This window comes from Camelus dromedarius, chromosome 5 (assembly GCF_036321535.1).
Source record: "Camelus dromedarius isolate mCamDro1 chromosome 5, mCamDro1.pat, whole genome shotgun sequence".
NCBI classification, from domain to species: domain Eukaryota; kingdom Metazoa; phylum Chordata; class Mammalia; order Artiodactyla; family Camelidae; genus Camelus; species Camelus dromedarius.
Window position 1 is genome coordinate 58,684,906 of NC_087440.1, and position 24,137 is coordinate 58,709,042.

The window sequence follows — 24,137 nt, forward strand, 5'->3', positions numbered from 1 at the left end:
GAAATAATTTTTCTAAAGCAATTATACTCCATAGTACTAGGACATATCACAAATCAATCAAATATGGTTTTGAATTTGTTTATTAAGTACATTTCTTTAAATTAATGATTAAATTGGCGATCATATTTTGAGCTCCATGATTCATGAAGTATTCCATTTTAATTTTTCAAGTAGTGGTTTAACACCACATGCAATTTTCATGTTTTATGTGTTCCTTACATGAAAATAAATTATTTTTACTAAAATATTTGTATTTTATAATCTATCTGGAAATAGTGTTAAGGATATTTTAGAAATGAATTCCAATGTGTATACAACAATTTTGTATCTTTTCTTCTTTAAATGCTGTATGTTTGTAATTTAATTATGTGATATTTAAAACTTCAAACGGAATACAGATTCATTTTACCCTTCTTAGTGTGTCGTTTTTAAACAACTATTACTCAGGTAGAAATATGGTCCTTTGTTTAAAAAGCAACTATGCAGTTCTTGAGATGTCCAGAAGATGTCTTTATCGCCCTTTAGTTTTGACAACTGCTTTCATTACAGTGTTGTGATGTCTGCTCTTAACTATCTGCAACTAACTTGGCATCATCTGCTTTTTCTTTATCTTATAATTATGTATAAATAAATACTCAATATATCCTACTTTTATAATAAAGTGTCTTTGTAAATAATAAACTAGGTAGGAAAAATAAAGTAACAGGTTTTCACTGGAGAAAAATCTACAAGAATAGAAAAATATAAAGTAGTTATAAAGCAGGAAAAACATAACTTATTATCCAGAATCCACTTAACATCTGACATTCTTTCTTTGAGAAGTTTTTCCTACACATTTGTAATATATTTGAGATCTATCATTTGATTTTTATGTACATGTTGTTACATTTTGAGATTTTTTTATTATAAATTTTAATTAAATCTGAATTTCTTTTGGAAAGTAAGTTAATTTATAATTCATAATTTAACAGTAACACGAAGTGGGGGAGGGTATAGCTCAATTGGTAGAGTGCATAGCTCAAGTGGTAGAGCGCATGCTTAGCATGCACAAGGTCCTGAGTTCAATCACCAGTACCTCCATATAAAACAAATAAATAAATAAGCCTAATTACCTCCCCAAATATATATATTAAAAAAAATAGTAACACGAAGAATAACAGTAAACATGAATTTAAGCTTGCTAGTTGCTATACAGAAAAAAGCCACTGATCTAACCTTAAGAATACAATGAGCGGGATGATTATTAAGGTGATTTGGCTCAGTATTTCTCAAGTTTTTTCTGCCATGATAGCAGATGATACTGACATGATGTGCAACATACTCCCCTGGGAATGCCTTGCTAGGTTAAGCCATTGGTTATGTGCAGTTCTTAAAACAATAGTTGTAACTTCATCCCCTTCCTATTCAACAAAACAAACGAGAATGTAATTGAATATGAGAGATGTTTTTACAGGCGTGACCAGATCTGCTCTAAATTATTTTTTAAGTAAATAATTCACAAACTGTGAAATTTTAAATTATTTGTAACATACTTCACAATTGATTGTAACAAAACAAACAGGTAGTGCTTTAAATTTATAAACCACTAGTCCACAGTTTACTTGGTTTATCCTAATTACAACCCTAGGAAGTAGATATGACATATACTGTCTCCAATTATAGATAAAGAAACTGATTTTAGAAGGGAAAGATAACACACCAAATCCTAGATTTTTTAATTCATTGTTTTTTTGATTACTGCAAGTGAATTGACATTTAATTTTTCCTAATGTGCTATTTAATCAGCCTCTGTAGAGCTCTAATGTGTGTAAAACCTGTAAACTATTTATTCATTCTCTTTCAGTGTACTTCGCTTAAGGAAATATATAATTTCTACAGTAAAATTAGTTCTTTGCCCCCAGCAAATGTCTTGAAAGATTTATTTTGCGTGCAGTTATATGCATGATTATATGACTTGTTTTAAATTAAAGGACATGTCTATAAACAACCTGGAAAGCTAAAAATTAGGGCACTTTAGCTACAGACAAAGTGCCTATAATGCTGAACCGCATACAGATGATGTCAAAGTGATCTTCTGATTTCTATTTATGAAGATTGACTAGAGTTAATTCTTTATTATTTACTTGATTTATCTACTATTGACACAAAATTAACTATGGTTGTGAACATATTTTTGCCTAGAATATTTAGTATGGCTCTGTGTGTGTTTGTAGGCACTCGTAACTAGTTTTAAAATAATCCTTATATTTAACATGTCATTTCACTGTTTATTCATAAGCTATCATATTATGAGAGGTGTTTAATGTTTTAAAACATTAGTTCCTAGTGTTAATCATGCTGTGGGCTCTCAGCTTCAATTAAGTGTTACTTACATAAAAAGAAGTAAATTATTTATAGTTTTATAAGAGTAGAAGCAAACTCTTATGGCTGAGTTCTGTTGGTTATTCAGTGAATTTAATCATATTGGTTTGTTTTGGGATAGAAACTGGCTGGGCTTTTTTCATTCCTTTGCTATAAAACTTAGAGCTTCTGGATGACCTCCAAGTGCTTGACTACTTTTCTTGCTCATCTCTCTGTACTTTCCTCCATTGTTGAAATTTTTTTTGCTTTCTTTTTTTTAAATGGATATATAGTTGATGTACAATATTACATTAGTTTCAGGTGTACTACATAGTGATTTGACATTTACATACATTATGAAATGATCACCATAGAAAGTCTCATAACCAGCTGTCCCAATACACAGTTATTACAATATTATTGACCATATTCCTTATGCTGTGTATTACATCCCCATGGCTTATTTATTTTATAACTGGAGGTTTGTACCTCTTAATCTCCCTCACATATTTCATCCCCCACCCCTACAAGCCTCCCTTCTGGCAACCACCCATTCCTTGATCTAGAAATCTGTTTCCATTTTGTTTCATTTGTTTTGTTTTTTAGATTCCACATATAAGTGAGATTATGTGGTATTTGTCTTTCTCTGTCTGACTTATTTCATTTAGCATAATACTCTTTAGACCCATCCACATTATTGAAGTATTTTAAAAGAAAAACCTATACCAAATTGCAATTTTAGTTTGCAATTGCCTTTTAGAACTAAGTCAGCAAAAAGCAGTTACTTTATCACTAATGTTTTATGTCTGTCTTTATCTTATACAAATATGAACTATATTATTACTTTTTCTTTAATTTATGAGTAAAATTGTTTTTAAACTACAAAAAAGACATTTCTCACACCCAATATGTGTATTTTTTAATCTTAAAATTTTGTTTTGGTGGTGATTTTTCCTTATAATTAAAATAAAATAAATTATAGCAGAAGCATGAAATGCTGTAACCTAAAAATAGAATAGTATATTCAAAGGAACTTAGAAGTAGCTTTGAAACTGTTAATTTCCTGAAATCAAATTATTATTTATGTGTAATCTATTAGGCCTTACCTTAACTATATGCTCTTTTAGGAAACTCCAAAAGTAAATTCATTAACATCATTTTCCATGTAAAATACTGGTAATTCTGAAATGCTAATTTTAAAATTAGAATTTTTTCCTTATATTGTATCATTTAAAATAAAGTATTTCCATATGCTCTGAATAAAAATCCACTGGGATAACATATTTTGGTAACTTTTAAAATTTAATTATACTGTGATCAAACAATAAAATTAAAATGGATATGAAATATTTTTCACAAATAGTATTCTAGGTTTTCTTCTGGTTTTTAGCTTTATAATCTAATGAACTTCCAAATGTTTAAAAGTATTTCATGCCAGTAGAGTTCCATTTTTAAACATTACAAATAGGATAAAAAAGGTCAGTGATGATCTTAAATAAATCACTTGTAGTTTATGGTTTTATAAACCATTATTTTCAAATAATATTATCTATATTTTAAATAGAAAAAAATTTAGGTCATGTGGTTTAAAAGCTGTAGATTTTAATCACAGATGTGTATGTTTTACATCTTATTATAAAACATTATTTTTCTAGAAAATGGTTTAGATAATTTTAGTAGTTTGGCTCTACTATTTCCTTATTTGTTTCATCGTTAATTATAACATAATGCTCCCCTTCCCTCCCTGCGCCCAGATGTTTTATGTGTGTTTCTCAAAGAACAACCAAAAAAGACTAATCTGTAAAAAATATATCAATAACATTTTTACGTTTCCAATTATTTCTTATTTCTTCCTATCCATTTGGCTGAAAACAAGTATTTATAAACACTGGTAGCCTACTTTCTTATGGCCTTTCATTTTTTTTTTTTTTTATGAAGTTCTTTAAATGATTTCAATCAACCTTAATGGTACGTTTTTAGTTAAGAAAATAGAATGAGAATTCAATTTGAGCACCCAGATGAAGAACTGTCTTCAGAAAGAATAGGCATAAATGGGTTTAGAAAACAGAGAGAATAGAAGTAAAATGCAGTGAGCAGAGCACTCAGGGAAGCCAGATACAATGGAAAGAGTAAAATACTGCAGAGCTTTTTAAGCTACATACAATTGGAACAATGGACTTGATCCAGCCATCTATGTTAAACTGTTAAAAGATAGGTGAAAAGCAAGCTGGAATTCTATAAAGAGTGTTGAGGAACAGTAGAACGAAGAGCTTTAAATCTAAAGAGAATAAATGCAGTCATTCAATAGGATGGAAATGAAGTCAAAATTGGCATATTTCCCTGGTTAATTTGCCTTGTGACCAACTCTGTTCCATTTTAGGTATTAAGCCATTATTAGCAACAAAATAGTCTTTAAATTGCCATCATTGGAGTTTTTAAGCAACAACATAGTGTACATCCATGAATTTAATGTATACATACCACTGTCTAGGACAGGGGATGAAATTTCCCCCCTATGTGTCCTGAGTTCTTGTGGCTGGACTAATAAAAAAATTTACACAAGACAGATTAACAATAGAAAAACCAAATTATTTTGTGCACATGGGAGATCATAAAATGATGCTCACAGAGTGACCAAAAGCAGGCAGCTTTTATTATATCTTTTTACATAAACAAATTTGTGAGGACTTGACAGGACAAAGAAACTCAGGTTTGGGTGCTTAATTAGTAAGGAACTTAAGAAAAGTTTGGGATTGGGTAGTAAATTAGTAAGGAAGTAACAAGGGTTGCTTATACAATCTTCCGGGCCCTGAATGCCCTGTGTCTTTCTTCCTCCAGGTACAATGAGGGCACCTTTCACAAGGGAAATTTATTTCCTGCCTTCAGGGAGACAATTAGGAGGGGGTCAATGTGCCCCTCTTGCATAGGCCATATTTTAAGTAACTTTAATTCAAAATGTTCAATATGCCATTAGGCATATTTTGGGGTGGCCCCAATACCACATACACATTCAAATAAAAATACAACATATAGGTCTCATATAATTGTAACAAGTTAATATTATGGTCTGTAGCAATCAGTACACTATTTATGTCAAACTTTCTATCCTTCAAAAATGAAAAAAAGCCTAATTTAGGGTTAGTGGAAAAAGTGTAAGTATACAATTACAAAAAAACTTGAAAAAGCTAATCTAGTAATCACATGCAACTCATAGAATAGGGTATTTTGGAATAATCAAGTGGCTTAATTTTTTTAATTAGCTAGAACTCAATCAGAAGATTTGTTTTCTACATTTTGGGAAAACCTATAATATATATATTGACATACTTTCCTGCTTTAGTAAGTAGAATAAATTTTTAAAATTTTATTTTCAATGATTTATAGTATATCAGGTAATAATTGTACATGATTTACAATTTTAGAGAAGTGTAGCTGAAGAAAATTCTGTAGACCATGCCCTGAATTGAGGATATAACCTTGAAAGTTACTTATGGCCAAAATTCCTGATTTGTGCTTTTGTTTTCAGCTTGCATTTTGTGTGTGTTGCTTCACTTACTAAGATGCTAAAATAATTTTTCAAGTTAGGTGAAGATATAATATTTTCATGTATAGTAAACTGAAGCATTACTATATTGTTATATCATTTTGAGTGAAGGCATGAGTATATTTATCGAAACAGATCTAAAACTTCTATGATAGAAACTAAATAAAACTAAAGCCCAAATATTTGTTAATGTTAACAATTTGGGCCATTGTTACCTCCCCAAAAGAATAACTATGAAAATGTCAGCCACATAATGTCATCCTTTAATTGTTCTGCTATTAAAAGTTTTATACCTACTTATTCTTTTTAAGATTTAGTATTAACTATATACTATTGACATTATCAAGAATTTAAATGACAGCTACAATAGACTACAGACAGTTTCCTAGTATCATGAACTGTTTTAATGTAATGCTATTTCCAGGGTTTTTTTTTTTCAATGCATTGTAAGAAAGTAAGAGTAGGGAGAGATATATACCTATAACATGAATATTTCAGTCACTTCAATATTTAGAAGAGAAATCATCATAAACAGCTATTAAAGATAATAAAAACCAAAGTTACTTTTTAAAGAGCATTATTTTCATGGGAGAAACAAAAATGAAAGGAATTAGTTTTTGGCTAGAAACCACTTTTCTCTTGTAATTCAAAAATAACTTTAAAAAGTGAGATATTTGTTTCTAATATTAGGTCCTGCATATTTTTATCAGCTATTTTCAATTATATTCAAAAATCAATAAAGAATACTATTGTGATCCTAGATGGGGAAAAATCAAATGAAAACAAAGCAGACTATTGGTATCCAGAGTAATTTTCTTGATATTTGGCTATAAAGAAGCTTGAATTCCCTTACTGGATCATAACTGTTTAAGTTATTTTGCCTTGAGATCAATTATTGATAATTACATGCTGTTTTGTTTCCCACTGAATTTTGTAAATTTTATTCATTATGTTTATGAGTTTTTCCATAATGTTTGTAGAAGAAAGAATAAAAATGATTTTTAATAAATAATAAAATAAAATCTACTCACTAATTTAAATGAAGGTATAAGATTGTGTAAAAATATTAAAAACTTATGAACTGTAAGTTTAAAAAATTGATGCTATAAATCCACTTATACATTTGGATATGTGATCGAGCTTATTGCAACTAAATGGTCTGTGTATTAAAGAAGTAAACACATAAAAAATGTTATAGCAGAGCATAGAGAATACACAATTAACAAAAAGAATGGTATAAATCAAAAAGCCATCCTACTATATACTAGATCACTTCTATTTCAATGCATCATACTTTTACTGTTCTTTCACATTTATAAAAGAGTTACACCTCACCATCTTGAAAACCAAAAAATCAGTTACAAAGACTCTCTTATCAAATCTTCAATTGATCAGACTGTGCTTCTAAGCTACAGTAATCAAAACAGCATGGTACCGGCACAAAACACATAGATCAATGGAACAGATTAGAGTTCAGAAAACCCACACATCTGTGGTCATATAATCTACAACAGAGGAGGCAAGAATATACAATGGAGAAAAGACAGTCTTTTCAATAAGTGGTCTGAGAAAAGTGGACAGCTACATGTAAAACAATGAAATTAAAACATTTCCTCATACCCTAGAAAAAAATAAACTCAAAATGGATTACAGACCTAAATGTAAGACCTGAAAACATAAAACTCCTAGAAGAGAACATAGGCAGAACACTCTGACATAAATCAGAGCAATTTTTTTTTGGATCTGTCTCCTAAGGCAAAAGAAATAAAGGCAAAAATAAACAAATGGGACCTAATTAAGCTTAAAAGCTTTTGCACAGCAAAGGAAACCATTGGTAAAACAAAAAGACAACCTATAGAATGAGAGAAAGTATTTGCAAATGATATGACCAATAAAGGGTTAATATCCAAAATATATAAACAGCTCATACATCTTAACATCAAAAAAAGAACATAATTTAAAAATGGACAGAAGACCTTGATAGACATTTTTCCAAAGATATATAAATGGCCAAAAGCCACATGAAAAAAATGCTCAACATTGCTAATCATCAGAGAAATGCAAATAACAACCACAATGAGATATTACATCACACCTGGCAAAATAGTCATAATCAAAATAACAAATATTGGTGAGGATGTGGAGAAAAGGAGCCCTAGTACACTGTTGGTGGGATTGTAAATTGGGGTAGCCAGTATGGAAAACAGTCTGGAGGTTCCTCAAAAAACTAAAAATAGAACTACCATATGACCAAGCAATTCCACTGCTGAGTATATATCAGAAGAAAATGAAAACATTAATTTGAAAAGATACTTGCACCCCAATATGCATTATTTATAATAGCCAAGATATGAAATATATATTAATTACAGTATGTATACATGTGTGTGTGTATGTGTGTGTGTGTATATATATATATATGAGCTGGTTGGAGATTTAGGGAGTCCTAACTCCTTGTTACTTACATTGCTTTCCCCATCCTTTGCTATGGGCCAAGGTTTATTCTGCACAAAGAGAAAAGCAGGATTAGAACTAAGAGTCAACACACAAATTCCTTGCTCCCATCAAGAATCCTACTGACCCCACACATAGAGATAACTGGATCATATATCTGTGCTTTTCTCAGCTGAAGTAGAAAATGCCACAAATAATTCAGCATTTGCACACAGTTTTCCTGTATCTTTCACAAAACATCTCAGCCATTGCTTTAACCTACTGATGAAAATAATTTCCAATCAGACTCACATTAACAGATCTTTGTTTCTAACGAGAGTAAATAACTTTCTCCTACATTCAAATAGATTGTGTGGTATAAGAAATATATTTGGTCTTTGTCCCTGCTTCCTAGCATAAAGCACCTAAAACCCTTGGAACTTCCTGAGTGATAGCAGGGGTCTTTTATCATTCATAAGGAGCCCCTTTAGAGCACACCTGAGTTTATGCTAATGAGATGATTTAGGATGATGGCCTGGGAGCTGGTCACCAGAAAGACCAAGTGATTAGAGTGTTGGAACTTTCGGCCCCAATCTGTCTTCTGGGAAGGGGAAGTAGGGTGGGGGTGGAGATGAAAGATCTAAAGAACTCTTGAACAATGAGAATTTGATGAGTTTCCAGATTAGTATACACATCCTTGTGGTGAGAGGGTGGCACAACATAGGTCCATGAGGACAGAAGCTCCTGTGCTTGGGACCCTTCCCAACCTTACACTATGTGCCTGTTCATTTGTATCCTTTATAATATCTTTTATAATAAACTAGTAGACATAAATGTTTCTCTGAGTTCTGTGAGCCACTCTAGCAATTTAATCAAACCTGAGGAGGAGGTCATAGGAACCTCCAATTTATAGCTAGTTGGTCAGAAGCACAGGTAACAACCTGAACTTACAGTTGGTGTCTGAGGTGGGGCCACTCTTGTGAGACTGAGCCCTTACCCTGTGGGATCTAATACTATCTCCAGATAGATAGTGTCAGAATTGAGTTAAATTTGTTCCATTGTTCCCTGAGAACTGGAGAACTGCTTGGTGGTGTGAAAAGAAAATATGTTGAAAAGTGAAGATGACTATGGCCAACAACACAGTAATAACTGTTGCAGGTAAGAGTCATCTATGAATACTAAAATCAATAGATGGCTGTATAAATAGGATATTTGAGTAGTCTGTAAGAATTTCCCACAAGATACTTTTTAATTACACATAGAAAAATAGTAACTTTACAGAAAGACCTGGTAAACACCACTTTAACTAAGTGATCAAAGTTAACATCACCAATAAGATATATTAATACCCTGATATGCTGCACTAATAAGGGCACAACATCAGTTCTGTAATAGTCTTGGTAAAAAATACACACTCTGATCTTGAGAAAATATCAGAAAAATCTGAAGTACATTCTACATATAACTGACCAATAACTTTTCAAAAAATCCAAGGGTACTAAATGATGAAAAGTGAGCAACTGTCATAGATTGGAGGAAACTAAGGAGACATGACAACTAAGTATAATATGTGAGATCCTGGATTGGATCTTGAACCAGAAAAAGGACGTTAGTGGGAAAACTGGTGAAATCTGATAAGGACTACAGATCAGTTAACAGTATTTATAATTGTTGATAGTGTGGATTCAATCATTGTTCTATTGTATAAAATGTTATGCAAAATGTTAAGATTAGGGGGAGCTGGGTGAAGGGAAATGCACTATTTTTGCAACTTTATGTATGTTCAAAATGAATTAAAAAAAAGAATAAGGAATTTGAAATGTATATTTTTGACAATGTTCCTGATTCAAATTGTTATTTTACTGATGCTTATGTGTAGGAGCAAAACTAATATAGGTAGTAAGTCCAACTACTACTGGATTTCACACATTATTCATGAGACTGTGGATTCAGTAAGGTCTTAGGGATCTCTGTATTTTATTTTAATACCACAATCTACAAAATAATAAAAAATAAACATAGTTTATTTTTAAATATGCATTCTTTTTATAAGAAATTAACACATTATGAAGCCATCATATTTCAAAAATAATTGATTTAATAGCAATTATTGGTAAGAAAATCAAACCACTCTATGCAGGCATTTGGAATAAGAATAATTATATGATAAAAACTGTATAATTACAAAAAATAAGATTTTTATTACAAAAGGAGCACTATTTTGATTTTTTGTTCCAAGTTTTTACTGTCCTAACTAACTGAATAAAAATATACAAAGTAGTCCTAGAACATAAAATAAACTGTCTTAGCTAAAAGAGGTGATAAGTTACTTAGTGACATAGGCAAAAGAAGTAGAAATTAAAGAGAAGACAGCTAGTTATCTCCCAGCATCTCTTCTGTCATTTTCCTTTAGTAAAAGAACTCTGATTATTCACTAGGTGCAGTGCTTCCCATGCAGCTAAGTGTGGTCATTTGTTTTGGCCAATGATATCTATGTGGTAGCACTGGATAGACACTTTCTGGAAATCTCCTTTAAAAGGAAAAGGAAAACAATTCCCCTTTCCTTCATCTTGTGGCTTGGGACAAAAATATGATGGAGGAGCACAAGATGGATTGGGAAGGAAAAGATGCTAGGGATGATGACATAATAAAACAGATGGATCCACCAGCCCATGGAACTGCCATACTGACCCTGGTACCTAAATCCAGACTCATTAATGGTAGAGAAATAAATTTATATCTTGTTAAACCATTGCTGTTGTGATTTTTCTATGACATGAAGCTCAACCCAATTCTGATATAGGAACAATACCAAAAAAGAAATTCAAAGGATTTTTGTATTAAAATTTTAGCAGACAAATATGACTCAGTGACAAATGACAAAGAAAGCAAAGAAGAAATGTAAATCTTAGGGAAGAGTATAAAATGAAGGATAAAAATGAAGGCAGCAACTACTTCTAAATGAGTCAGATTAGGTCACTGTGAAGTTGTTTAATATTAGTATAAAAAAAGGAGCCATTGAAAAATAAACTCTAGAATTTGGAGCTGTTAAACACATCAAGAAGATGAAAGAAAAGGATCATACTTAAATTCATCAATATTTAGAACCAAAGGAAAAATAATTCCACTTCAAAATTATTTGGCTAAAAATTTGCAGATTGTACAAGTCAGTGGCTTTAGTTGCAAGGAAAAGAAAGTTATTCTGGTTAATCTAAACAGAAAAGGAATTTGTAGGATATTGAATAGCTCACACAATCAACAAGAAGGCTGGAGAACCAGGCTCACAGAATGAGTAATTACCAAGGGAAGCTAAGTGGTCAGAATCATAGCAGTGCCGTGACACAGGAACAACTCAATTAAGGTGCCAGTATTTTGCTGCTACGAGTGCTGCTGGGCCCTGGATGTTCCTGCTGCCATCAAAATGAACTCTAACTACTCTTGCTTCTTTGCTTCCCATGTTTTACACTGAAAGCTCCAGAAAGATGGCCAATCTTTGGTTTCCTGCCAAAAGTTTAGTCAGGAGAATTTTTTAAAAGCTTTTGTTATTTTTCAGCTTCCATGGGGGAAGATGTGGCCTGCCTTCCCACTAAGCCTCCAACAGTAGCAAATTCCAAAATGAATGCAATTCAAATGCTGAACAGCCAAAAGAAAACAAATATGCGATACATTAAACAATTTTAAATATTTTAATGGAGTTGAACAGGAACATTGACACTTAATTTATCTAAAATGTCTTTAAAAGTTGCCTCACATACTATAAAGTGGGTAGAGTAGACTATGCGAGTAGTTCTTTTAGTCTGCCCAGATAATTTTCCTGCCCTCTTTCTTAGATTCCTTTGGGAAACTCCTCCTTGACTCCATGTGTTACTGTTGGGGCTGCAAATCATAGGGTTAGTCACATAGGACCAGAAATTGAGATATGGACACTGAGAAAGAATTCTTTATTTCCTCCATTGCAATTGCTTAACCAGGAGGACATGAGTCTAATGCCTCTGACAGTATTTGCCTGTCACTAGGAGAGACTCCATTTGAAACATAAAATAATGCAAACCAAAAGATAGAGAAAGTCCTGACAGTGGTATTTGAGTCCTTGGATGCAGTATTTCCTTAAGATCTACCCTTGGACTTCTCAATTACATTAGCCAATAAATTCTTTGGGGGGCTTCAATTTCTGTCACTTGCAACCAAAGTGTTCTAAGTGCAGTGTATAAAATCTAGGAGATATTGTTTCTATTTTGAGTCCTACAATTAAAGAGTAATTAAAAAAAATACAGTTCCCCTATTTCTTACAGTAAGGGTAGAAAGGATATCTGGCCGTCACGTTCATAAAAGTAAAAGAAAATGCATCTTCTCTTACCATCAGAGGAACTATGGCTTTGGAAGAGAAAAGTTGTGAAGTTAACAACTGCTTAAAAACGTCAAAAGCAGAAGTAAAAGATAGATTTGAGCTATAGCATAGGAAATTCATGTTTGACATAAGAACTTCCTAATTGAAAATAAATAATTGAATGTTTCATAAGATCCATTTTTTAAAAAAAGATTAGACTCTGCCCTGCTTTACATGGTATAAATCTTAAACAACATCATAAAAAAAGTCAAGGGGTCCGTTTTAGTTATATCTATCATTACCTACTTAGATTATCTTAACTTCTCTGGACCTCTGGTTTCTCAACTCTAAAAGAAGTATCTCCTTTCACTTCTAAAATTGTGACTAAGCATTAAAAGCTCATTTTGGTCTCACAATTACATTTTCTGCTACTAACCAACATACATGCGCTTAGAAGAGAAAAGCATGAAAAATAAGTAGAACAGATTTCAAGTCATTAATTTGAGCATAACACAAAATAGAATTTCGTGATAACCATTTAAAAAATTACTTTTCCAACTGCTTTATGCATTTCATTTTTTCATTGTCCTGTACTCTTAAATCTAACCCTTTTTTGAACTTCTGATACATAACTAGAAATCCATCCATAATTTGGGGACCACTTAAAAAACACATTTATTTTAATAAAATATACAGAACATAAAATGCACCATTTTAACCTTTTAAATTTTTTTAATTGTGCTGAATTACACATAAAATTTACCAGCTGAACTATGTTTAACTGCACAGTTGAGTGGCATTAAGTACACTTACATTGCTGTGCTACCATCTCTAGACCTTGGAGAACTTATACTCTCGAACCCAGTAAATAACAACTCCCCACTCCCCCTCCTCCAAGACCCTGGCAACCACCATTTCACTTTCTGTCTCTATGAATTTGACTACTTTAGGTACCTCATATAAATAGAGTCATACAGTATTGTCTTTTTGTGATTGGTTTATTTCACTTAGCATTATATCTTTAAGGTTCATCCATGTTGTGGTCTTTATCAGAATTGCCTTCCAAGGCTGAATAATATTCCACTGTAAGTATATACCACATTTTGCTTACCTGTTCATCTATCGATGGACACTTGTTTTGTTTCCACCTTTTGGCTATTACGAATAATGCTGCTATGAACACTGGTGTAAAAATACCTGCTCAAGTCTCTGTTTTCAATTATTTTGAGTATTATCCAGAAGCAGAATTTCTGGATCATATGGTAATTCCAAATTTAACTTTTGAGGAACTACTATATAATTTTTCACAGCAGCTGCTCCATTTAATATTCCCATCAGCAATGCACAAGGGTTCCAACTTGGGACTACTTTTATACATTAAGATATTTTATTAATTATTTTTAAATAGTATACAATTCTTCAAAAACATTGAAATGATCCTCTAAAACACCACCATGCTAATACAACTATCATTTTCTAAAATCTGAATGTTTTTCACATTTGTATAGTTTTACAGAATTATACTTTAATTTTTTTGTTTTTTCCACATTATAAATCTAAGCATTTTCCATACTACAAACCCAACACAGTTCTCATTTTAAAGTCTGAATTATATTCAACTAAAGGGAAATATATTAATACCATAGGAAGGTATTAACCAGTTAAAAGGTATGCACTTTTTTATAGAGTTGTTGATAAATAGACTAGATTTTTTTTCACAAAGAAGTCATATATAGATTTGTATTACCCCAGCACTCTCACCAGAAGGAGCTGTGGTGGCAGGTACAGTTATCCTTCTATGTATCATTAATACTTCAACAAATTGCTTACCACCTAGTAAACATATAATACATATTTAACTGAATTCATGAATGAGTAAATGAGGATGTCTTTTAACTGAATCCTAACTACCACTGAATCTTATTTTGTTGGATAATTTGACAGCCAGTGAATTTTAGACTGATTTAAACCATTTATTTTAAAGTAATTAAAATTTTGGCCTTCAAATCAAAAAAAATTTTTTTGCTACATAAAAAATGAGTCTTCTTGCCAATATGGAATTCTTCTTGATATGTAAGTGTGTTCCTATACATTTCCAAGTGTAATGTAATTTCAATTACAACCCTTCTTTCTAAACGTAAAATATTGTGTGGGACCACTTTCCTAACTTGCTGTAGTTTACGGTATTAGGTATACAGAGCCTCTAGTTAGCATTTATGTACAAGCAAATGAAATAGTACTAGCCACACTTATCATAATGAAAGAGTCATTGGCTCTAAGTTTTCTTTGTTCTTTTTTCTTGTGAATTTTCTACTAAACTGTTCAGTCCTTTGACATTAAATGATGTTTCTTTTCATCTTTGTATCTACCAAACTGACTAGCACAAGAAAAATGTGCATATAGTAGGCATCAGTAAATATTTTGATATATTTATTATACTATGTATTTATGTTTGATCTAACTGAGAATAATTTTAAAGAATCATGATAAAAATAAATTATATATGCATTAAAATACACATTACAAGGATCCCCTCTTTATGTTAAACTAGTAGAATAAAATTATCAGATAAAAAGGAAGCTTTAAATTATACTGATGTTCAACGTAGTATTCAATTCTTCTTCATAGGTTGTAAATTATAATGGGAATGTTACCAGAACTGTCAAATTCTTCCCAAAGCAATCTTCAAGCTAATCAACATAGACAATCACTCTTTTCATTTCTATAGCAATAAAAAAATTTTAAGCAATATCTTTTGACTGTCTTGAAAATTGCTTAGTTGGAGGCTTTATTTTAAAATGCAACAAGCCTGAAATATTAAATGTAATTTGCAATGTAGTCTAGAGAAAGAATGAAGCATTTGGTACATTTTCCCTAATTGTTTCTGATTGCTGCCTGGGTAGCTCCAGCAGTTCTCCATCTTCAAAATCACCTTGAAGGGTTTCAACAACTTTTGACCACTGCTTATAATCAAAGAGGCTAAACATAATTTGACTATTATGTAGCAACAATCATAGCAGTACTGGCTTTGACATTTTTATTTAATTGACCTTAAAGACAGATCCCTCAGAAAGTAAACTTTTGGCACTTAGTGAATTGTGATTAAGGTGACACATTACCCAATGGTTAACAATGAAAAGAAATCACTGTCCCAGGAAAAGTGGTCAAAACTGAAGTGAGCAGAATTAAGTTTTCCAATGATCACCATGTTTTGTTTAGGTCTGTTTAACAATAAATAAAGCTCACTCTTATGTTTAAAGTATTGTTACTTAGAACACTGATACACCTTAAAAACTTTGCACACAAAAACTGTTATAGCCTGTCTTTATTTCTACCCATACCATGATACATTTAACACAAAAATAATACAAAAGCAGAAATAAAGAATTAAATGGAAATTTAAAGATGTAGCCCCATCACTTAAAGGAAGAAAGTGAAGTCTGGAGAGTTTAAGTGACTTGTTAAATGCCAGATTATGTGGATTCTTGCAGAGAGTGAATTATATCTTGGATCTCATTATTTCTGATTAAATATGATTTCTATAGTTCTATGAAAATCACTGGCTTTGCCCTTCACACTAAGAGCACTGTCTTCTTAAATTTTCACTATTTTAATCTGGAGTGAAGTTCCCACATCCATTTATCCAACAAGGAAGAAGAAATCAGTTACTGAGTTCCTATTTTGATACAGAGTGAGGAAAAACTTGGTCTAGTAAATAGAGGTTATGAAGAGAGGGCAAAATATTTCAGAATGTTGTCAGGTAAGACTGTTTTTGTTTCCGAATGAATGAGTCATTTTCTTTGGGAGGAGGCTGTAATGTATAGGATATTGGTGCCATAATCGAAAGAAGGGAAAAATTGGCTCAGGGCCTTCCTTGTTGTTCTTAAAGATTGTTTATTGTCTAATAAGGCAAACATTATTCACTATGTGCATCAGGAAGAAAAGGAATAAAAATTCTTTCCAGAAGAATCCACATCACATTCAGGTTAGTATTTTTTAAGATGTACTATAATTTTAAAGAAAATGCATTTTGGGGAAAGGAGACAGATGAACAAAGTAAGTCTTTTTACAGAGTAAGCGTAACTTTTAAGTTTTCAGAGCCCAGTGTGCCAGCCCAGAATACATTCAAGCTTACGAATGATACAGGAACAAGTTATCCAGGGATACTGGACTGTGGAATTCAGAGTGTATGGCCTCTACACTAATTAGCATATTGGAGAAAAAAATGTTTTCATTTGATTTTTCTCAGCACAGTATAAGTATTTATTTGGTTTTATCATGTGTGTTAGGCAAGGCATATATGCTCTTAAAAGAAAGCTTGCCACTAAAATTTTATTCATTATTGTTGCCAGGTGAAAAAGTTGTAAGGGAAAAAATTCAGAGGGGAAAAAAAATCCATAAGCTAGGTTTATATAAAATCCACAAATAAAGATGATTCACTGTTTGTTTCTTAATAAACTGTTACTTCTATGAGTAAATATATCTTTCTTGCATGCTTCTCTTTACTGGTATGTACATTTTCCACTAATTACCAAATCTTCTAGGAGGAACATTTTTATGTGAAAATATGAATTCGATATTTGACTTGAAATTTCTAAACAGACTTTTTTTTAACTCAGTAGGATTAATCATCATTCTGATATTCATTTCTGTATATTGGTTTTCATTTAAACTAAGAGCCTAAAGAGTAGATCTGGTAAACTTTTTTATTACTTCATATATTTTATTAAAAATTGTTGTGCTTTAAAATTATGTTTCTAAAGACAAGCCACATATGAAAATTTCTTCCATTAATACTTAGTCATTGCTGGTTCAATAAAATAGGATTCCCATGTATTTTGTTCTACATGTTATATATAACATATACTTTCTACATACACAAGTATTTTATGCGTATATCTTTATGAATACATTAATCTATGTATATTTAAATATATACAAAAATTAGGATTTTATATCCAACATTAGAAAGAAATCCTAATAATCTTGAGAATTCATTAAATGCTCTCAATTTAGTATAAAATGAACTAACTTTAAGGATTTCTATTGATATAACACTGAAGTGGTCAAGATTCTAAGCAGTCTTTGATTACCAGAGCTCAAAATTTCCCAGCATATCAAGTATTTTATTAAACTTTTAATTGTAATGTAACACTAAAAATAACATAGTAGTTTTCTTCAAAAGCATCAATATGGTAATCATTTATTCACAGAAACTAGCAACTATATGTTTCAAATTATTTTCTGGATAAAGATAGTATTACAAAAACAAAAATCCACTATGCCATTTTTTTGGTTGTATAGCAGCTTGGTAGGTTTTTTTGGAGGGGTAGAGGGGGTGCTTGATTGTCAATTTATTTTTGTTTGTTGGCTTTTTTATTATTTAAAGATTATAAAAGCAATATTGATTGTTTAAAATATATTACCAGCATTAAAGAATAAAGGTAAAAAGTAGAAGTTCCCCTTCCTATCAAATCCCAGTTAGCCTCTTCAGAGGTTGAATTATATCATAGTTTCTTAGGTATCCTTTAAAAATAGGTATAAACAAAGCACGCTCATGCATACAAATAGTTTTTACATAAAATCATACTATACAATCTAAATTTTAAAAAATTTTACTTAATGCAAGTTGGACATGTTTGCATAGCAGTACATATAGATGTCCATCTTTTTAAACCTGATTTATTTAAACCTGTTCCTATTGAAGATGTTTGTGTTTTGCTATTACAAATGTCCTAAGTACATCTTTGTACAACTATTGCTGCATACTTATGTGAGATATCTGTAAAAGGAGATATCTGTAAGGTATATTTCTAGAGATAAAATTTCTCTGTCAAAGAGAATTGCATTTTAAATTTTGTTAGAGCCAAACAAAGTTTCAAAATGCACCTCTAAACTGCCATCCCATCAAAGCTGGTTACTGTTGATACTGTTGTTGTTATTTATAGTTTATGGATAATTTTATTTGCTAAATGTGGTTTCATTTCCCCTAAATTATTTATCTTCAAGTAACCTCAAGTTTTCATGTCTTTAAATATATTAACCTGAAGAGGGCATCACAATGCAAGATGTAATCATGAGTCTGAAGAGATTATTAGATTATAAACTTCCTTCTACCTTTAGACAAATTACACCTAACTCTCCTCCATATTCTTATTTAATTACAATTTCAAACAGAAATTTTATCAGGCAATTTGTTCATTGCATTTCATTTTACATTCATTCTATAGGAAAGTGAAGATGATGTTCATGTGATTCTAAACAGTTGGTACACCTACAAACCAAGAAGTTAGCAGGCAAATGCCAGGAAAAGAACACCTATTTGAGGTTACTAACTTCAGTTCTAGCTTTAGAGATTAACATTACTAATAATAACACATAATATTCTTCGTAACACTGTCAACAGAAGAGGTTAATTGATGTTCCAAATTTAATATAGGACACTGGGGATAAAAACTGAATTCTGCATAGTCAACTCTTAATTATATGTACCAAAACAAAGGCGAATTGTAATTAATTCAAATCTACATATAACTTAATCTTTGTGAAGAGTCAAATTGTAAATATGCTCGTGGATATACACACAGTTTGGTTACTCTTAAAATTTGATCTTTTAATGAAGTTATATTCATAAACTTTTACAAAATGTAACATAATTTTAAAAATGAAACTCTAGCCTTTTAAACACTCCAATTTAGTGATTTTCAGTCTACCAATAATTCAACTGTGTTCCATTTCTAAATGACTATGTAAAATAAGTACCAGTGGTGGTAACTTTACAAAATAATATTAACTGAAACACTCCTAAAATTAAAAATCTAATCTATGAAGATATTGATGTGGAATAATTACATTTAAAAGCTACACAGGAAAATTCAAAATCAAAACCTGAAAAACTCTATCCTTTCACCCTACACTTCTCATCAGCAATTACTATAAGATTTTCAGAATTGTAATTTAAAATACATTGTGTTTTACAACAAATCTTAAAACCAATTAATGGCAAAGCTATGACTACATTATATATTATATGATAGTCCTATTTATGAATGTTTATGCAGTATGAAACTTTTTCTATAATAAAGGAAGTTTTAATATGAAACTTTGCAATTAACAGTTGGTCACTCCCTGTCTTTAATATCCACATAACTCAATGTCACCCAATCCGCATACCTGTGAATATGCTGGGACATGCTAAAATTTCCACCCATCATGTGCCCATTCATTTGGACTTTGTATACATTTACATGCATGTTACGATCTGTGATATAGAGCAAGGAGATGAATTTCAATAAGCCATGTAAGAACTCAATCATCTTATGAAACTGACAAAGGCTTGATCTCCAGAATGTATAAGCAGCTCATATGACTTAATAAAAAAACAAACAACCCAATCCAAAAATGGGCAGAAGACCTAAATAAGCAATTCTCCAAGGAAGACATACAAATGATCAATAGACACATGAAAAAATGCTTAATATCACTAATTATCAGAGATATGCAAATCAAAATTACAAAGAGGTATCACCTCACACCAGTCAGAATGGCCATCATTCAAAAGTCCACAAATGTTAAATGCTGGAGAGGCTGTCTAGAAAAGGGAACCCTCCTATGCTGCTGGTGGGAATGCAGTTTGGTGCAGCCACTATGGAAAACAGTATGGAGATTCCTGAAAAAACTAGGAATAGACTTACCATGTGACCCAGTAATCCCACTCCTGGGTGTATATTCAGACGGAACCCTAATTCAAAAAGTCACCTGTACCCCAGTGTTCATAGCAGCACTATTTACAATAGCCAAGGCATGGAAACAGCCTAAATGTCCATCAGCAGATGACTGGATAAAGAAGATGTTGTATATTTATACAATGGAATACTATTCAGCCATTAAAAAGACAACATAACGTCATTTGCAGCAACATGGATGTCCCTGGATAATGTCATTCCAAGTGAAGAAAGCCAGAAAGAGAAAATACCATATGAGATCACTCATATGTGGAATCTAAAAAAGAAAAGAAAAAGACAAATGAACATAAATACAAAACAGAAACAGACTCATAGACATAGACTACAAACTTGTGGTTGCCGGGGGTGGGAGGTGGGAAAGGACAGAGTGGGAGTTCAAAATTTGTAGATACTGACAGGTATCTATATAGAATAGATAAACAAGATTATACTGTATAGCACAGGGAAATATATACGAGATCCTGTGGTAGCTCACGGTGAAAAAGAATGTGACAAAGAATATATGTATGTTTGTGTATAACTTAGAAATTGTGCTATACACTGGAAATTGACATAACATTGTAAACTGACTATAACTCAATAAAACAAATTTAAAAAAAGAAATCAATCATCTTATTTTATAGTCCCTTTCTTCTCTCCTGATGGTTTTCTTTGCAGCCACTAATGTCAAACTTTGTCCATTCTCTTTCAATCTTGTGATTTCAACTTTTTTTTAATGTATACTCCCAAATCTTTACGTCTTGACCTTTCTCCCAAATCCAATCCTATATATCTAACTACACATATCCCACAAGCCTCTCAAACTGTCTCAAAGTGGATTATATTTCTTTCTAAACCTAACCTTTCTCTGTGCTTATTTTAATATACCTCAAATTTTGTGGTCACCTCATTCCAAGGTTGGGCTTATCCTCTTTTTTCTTTGGTTTCTTTGGTTTGAACCCCACTCCTACCCCAAACCAACCTTTACAAAATTTTAGCAATTCTATTCGCTTGCCTTGGAAGTTCAGCTTTCTAATTCCCTGAGACATTTCACCTTCTCTTTAAGCCATCCTACTCTGTGCTGTAGCTCTGCATGGTTATTTTCAGAGCCCTGTGGTTAAAAGGCTCTGGGTCATGGGGGCAAAGTGAGGGTTTTATGAGTGGTGGTTTTTTTCCTCCTACTTTTTGGCAAGAGGAATGACATGGGTATGAACTGAAAATGGGCATAAATTACACAAAAACATGTATGCCATGATAATCCCTGGACAAATATTTTCTCTGGCTGAAGAAGCAGATCCAGAGTTTTGGTAATGTTTCAGTTTATGTGAATCAGCAGGGTAACAGAAAAAATATGGATCTTGGAGACATACAGGTATGTGCTCAATTCCAGATCTTACCATATTTTACTCTTCTGAAGCTCAGATTCCTTATTTGAAATGAGAATAATAAACTACCTCATAACATTAAGATTAAATAAAGTACATATGTACCTGACTCTATACATGATATAAATATTTAACTGAATGAATGACTGAAAATACCCCTACTCTGAACACCTCCTCTCCCACAGCTTCATCTACCTAATTTCTACTTGTCTTTTAAAACTCAATTGCATTTATCTGGATTTCCTCAGAATGATTTCTGTGTCCCACTTTTATGTTTCTTTAGCTCAGATGCCTATCTGCTTATCACACACTCTACAATTACTAATGCCCTATTGGTTTCCCAAGTTATATTCTGATAAATTTCTTGAGGATAAGGATAATTTCTATTTGAATTTGTATCTGCAGAAATCAATGTGTTCCTGGCACATAGCCTCCACTATTTCAATATATGTTGAATGAATACTTAATACACGAGTAACCAAAGGCCTTGTACCATAAGCTTTACTAATTTTATTCTAATAAAGTGCAAAGTACAAACATACTGGAAAAAATTAATTTTAACCACCAAATAGCTATAGCAAGTATTTCAACAAAATGTTCATTCTGACTGGGTCATACATAATTCAGAGTGACAAAAATAGGCATTACAAATACAGCCTCTCTACATACACATAATCACTCATCCTCACTAAGGACTTGAGCTGTGCCAGTTACCTTACTAAGTAATTTAAAGTTATTTGATTTAATCCAGTTTACGCAACTCCGTGTAGGGCAACTTCTGTATCTATTATTAGCCCAATTTTACAAGATGTGGAAACTGAGCACTAGAGAGATTAGGTAACCTCAAGATCACACAAGTAGTGAGGTGTCTGGGTTCTGTCCAGGATGGGGAAATTTCCCCCTCTACCCTCACTCGAGTTCTTATGGTTGGACTAATAATAAAATTGACAAAAGGCAGATTAGCAAGAGAAAAAGAAACAAATGTTAATTTATGTATATGGATGTCCCATAGAAATGAGGGCTAAGAAGCGGCAAACCAGGCAGCTTTTATACTTTTTAGACACAGAAACAAACTTGTGAGGAATTGTCAGGCGAAAGAAACTCAGGCTTCAGGTGCTTAATCAGTGAAGAACCTAAACAGAATTTGGGTTTGGGGTAGTAAATTAAACAAATGACAAGCTCTGTTTACATAGACTTCGCCTATCTCTGATGGTAAGGGTATCTTCCTACTTCCTAGTACAGGGAGCATCCTATTCACGTAGGAGATTTATTTCCTGGTTTCAGGGACACAAGAGGGTCAAAGTGTCACTCTTGCATCAGCCATTCCTCAAGTAACTTTAATTCAAAATAATCAAAATAATCAATAATCATATTTTGGGGTGGCCTGCCCTGGGCCCCAACACTTCCAACTCAGACTTCTGAAACCCAGAGCCCCTACTCTTAAACACACTATACTGACTTCCTAGCAATAGCTGATGCTTCAAAGATGCTTAATGTGGTACCCTGACGCATGATGACTGATGTTATGTCTTCCCCCAAAGACTGGAAACCATCACGGATGGACCAGGAGCACACTTTCCACACCAAACTGACAAGTTCTATCTGCAAACGGTACCCTTGAAGGTATGTGTACATTGCGAATGCACAGGGTTTTTTTCCACATGCTTTCAATAAACTACACTTTTCCTCTAGATAGAGTTATATCTGTTTTTTGTTTGTTTGTTTGTTTAATAAGCCATGGCTTTCTTTCAATTAACACCAAAAGGTCTTTCCCATTGTGGCCTGAAAACCTAAAAGCTTAACAACTAAGCCATCATTTTCAGTAAAACCGCAAAATAAAAAAGGCTCATTTACAGTTTTGAGATCAGAGATCCAAACGAGACAGTCCTCGAGCCAATTAGGAGTCTCACGAACGCAGAACTGCCAGGTTATCAATCACTTGGGGGAAAACTCTGGTACCTTGATCCCGACAAACTGGCTTCAGAATTCCGTTACAGGAGCCTCTAAATCGTTTGAGACCAATTTAAAGAGCTCAGGGGCCGTCTTGCGGACTTCCAACCAGCAAACTTGGAAGGTGTCCCAACATGGGGAAGAAATCAAACTTCGTGGAAAATGGAAGCGGTGGGTGATGGGCATATGTTTAACTTTTAAACCAACAAAACCGGGGATTTTGAGGCTACCCTGTAAAGATTCCCGTATCTTCAGTGAACGTCACGAATAAGTTCGCCACAGCTTTTTTTTCTTCAGCTGAAACACAGTAACTTTGCCTTATTAAGAAAGCGATACCTTAGTGGTATGTTTCACTTATTTTGGTTCCTTGCGTTAACAAAATGCAGACACAAATTCACTCATGGTGGGGAATGCAACAAAAGGGGCAGTAGCGA

General features: G+C 32.5%; 1 protein-coding gene across 3 annotated transcripts in view; it reads right to left on the reverse strand.

The window, feature by feature from the left end:
- The window catches only part of RTN1 (reticulon 1), a 349,573-nt gene that overhangs the window by 325,253 nt on the left and 183 nt on the right, over positions 1-24,137 (reverse strand). The window contains exon 2 of one of the 3 annotated variants that reach the window (XM_064485997.1): positions 8,350-8,388. The exons of the other annotated variants lie outside the window; for them this stretch is intronic. The gene's annotated coding sequence lies outside the window, so the exon portion shown is untranslated. The remainder of the gene's footprint in view (positions 1-8,349; positions 8,389-24,137) is intronic. 3 annotated transcript variants of the gene reach the window in all.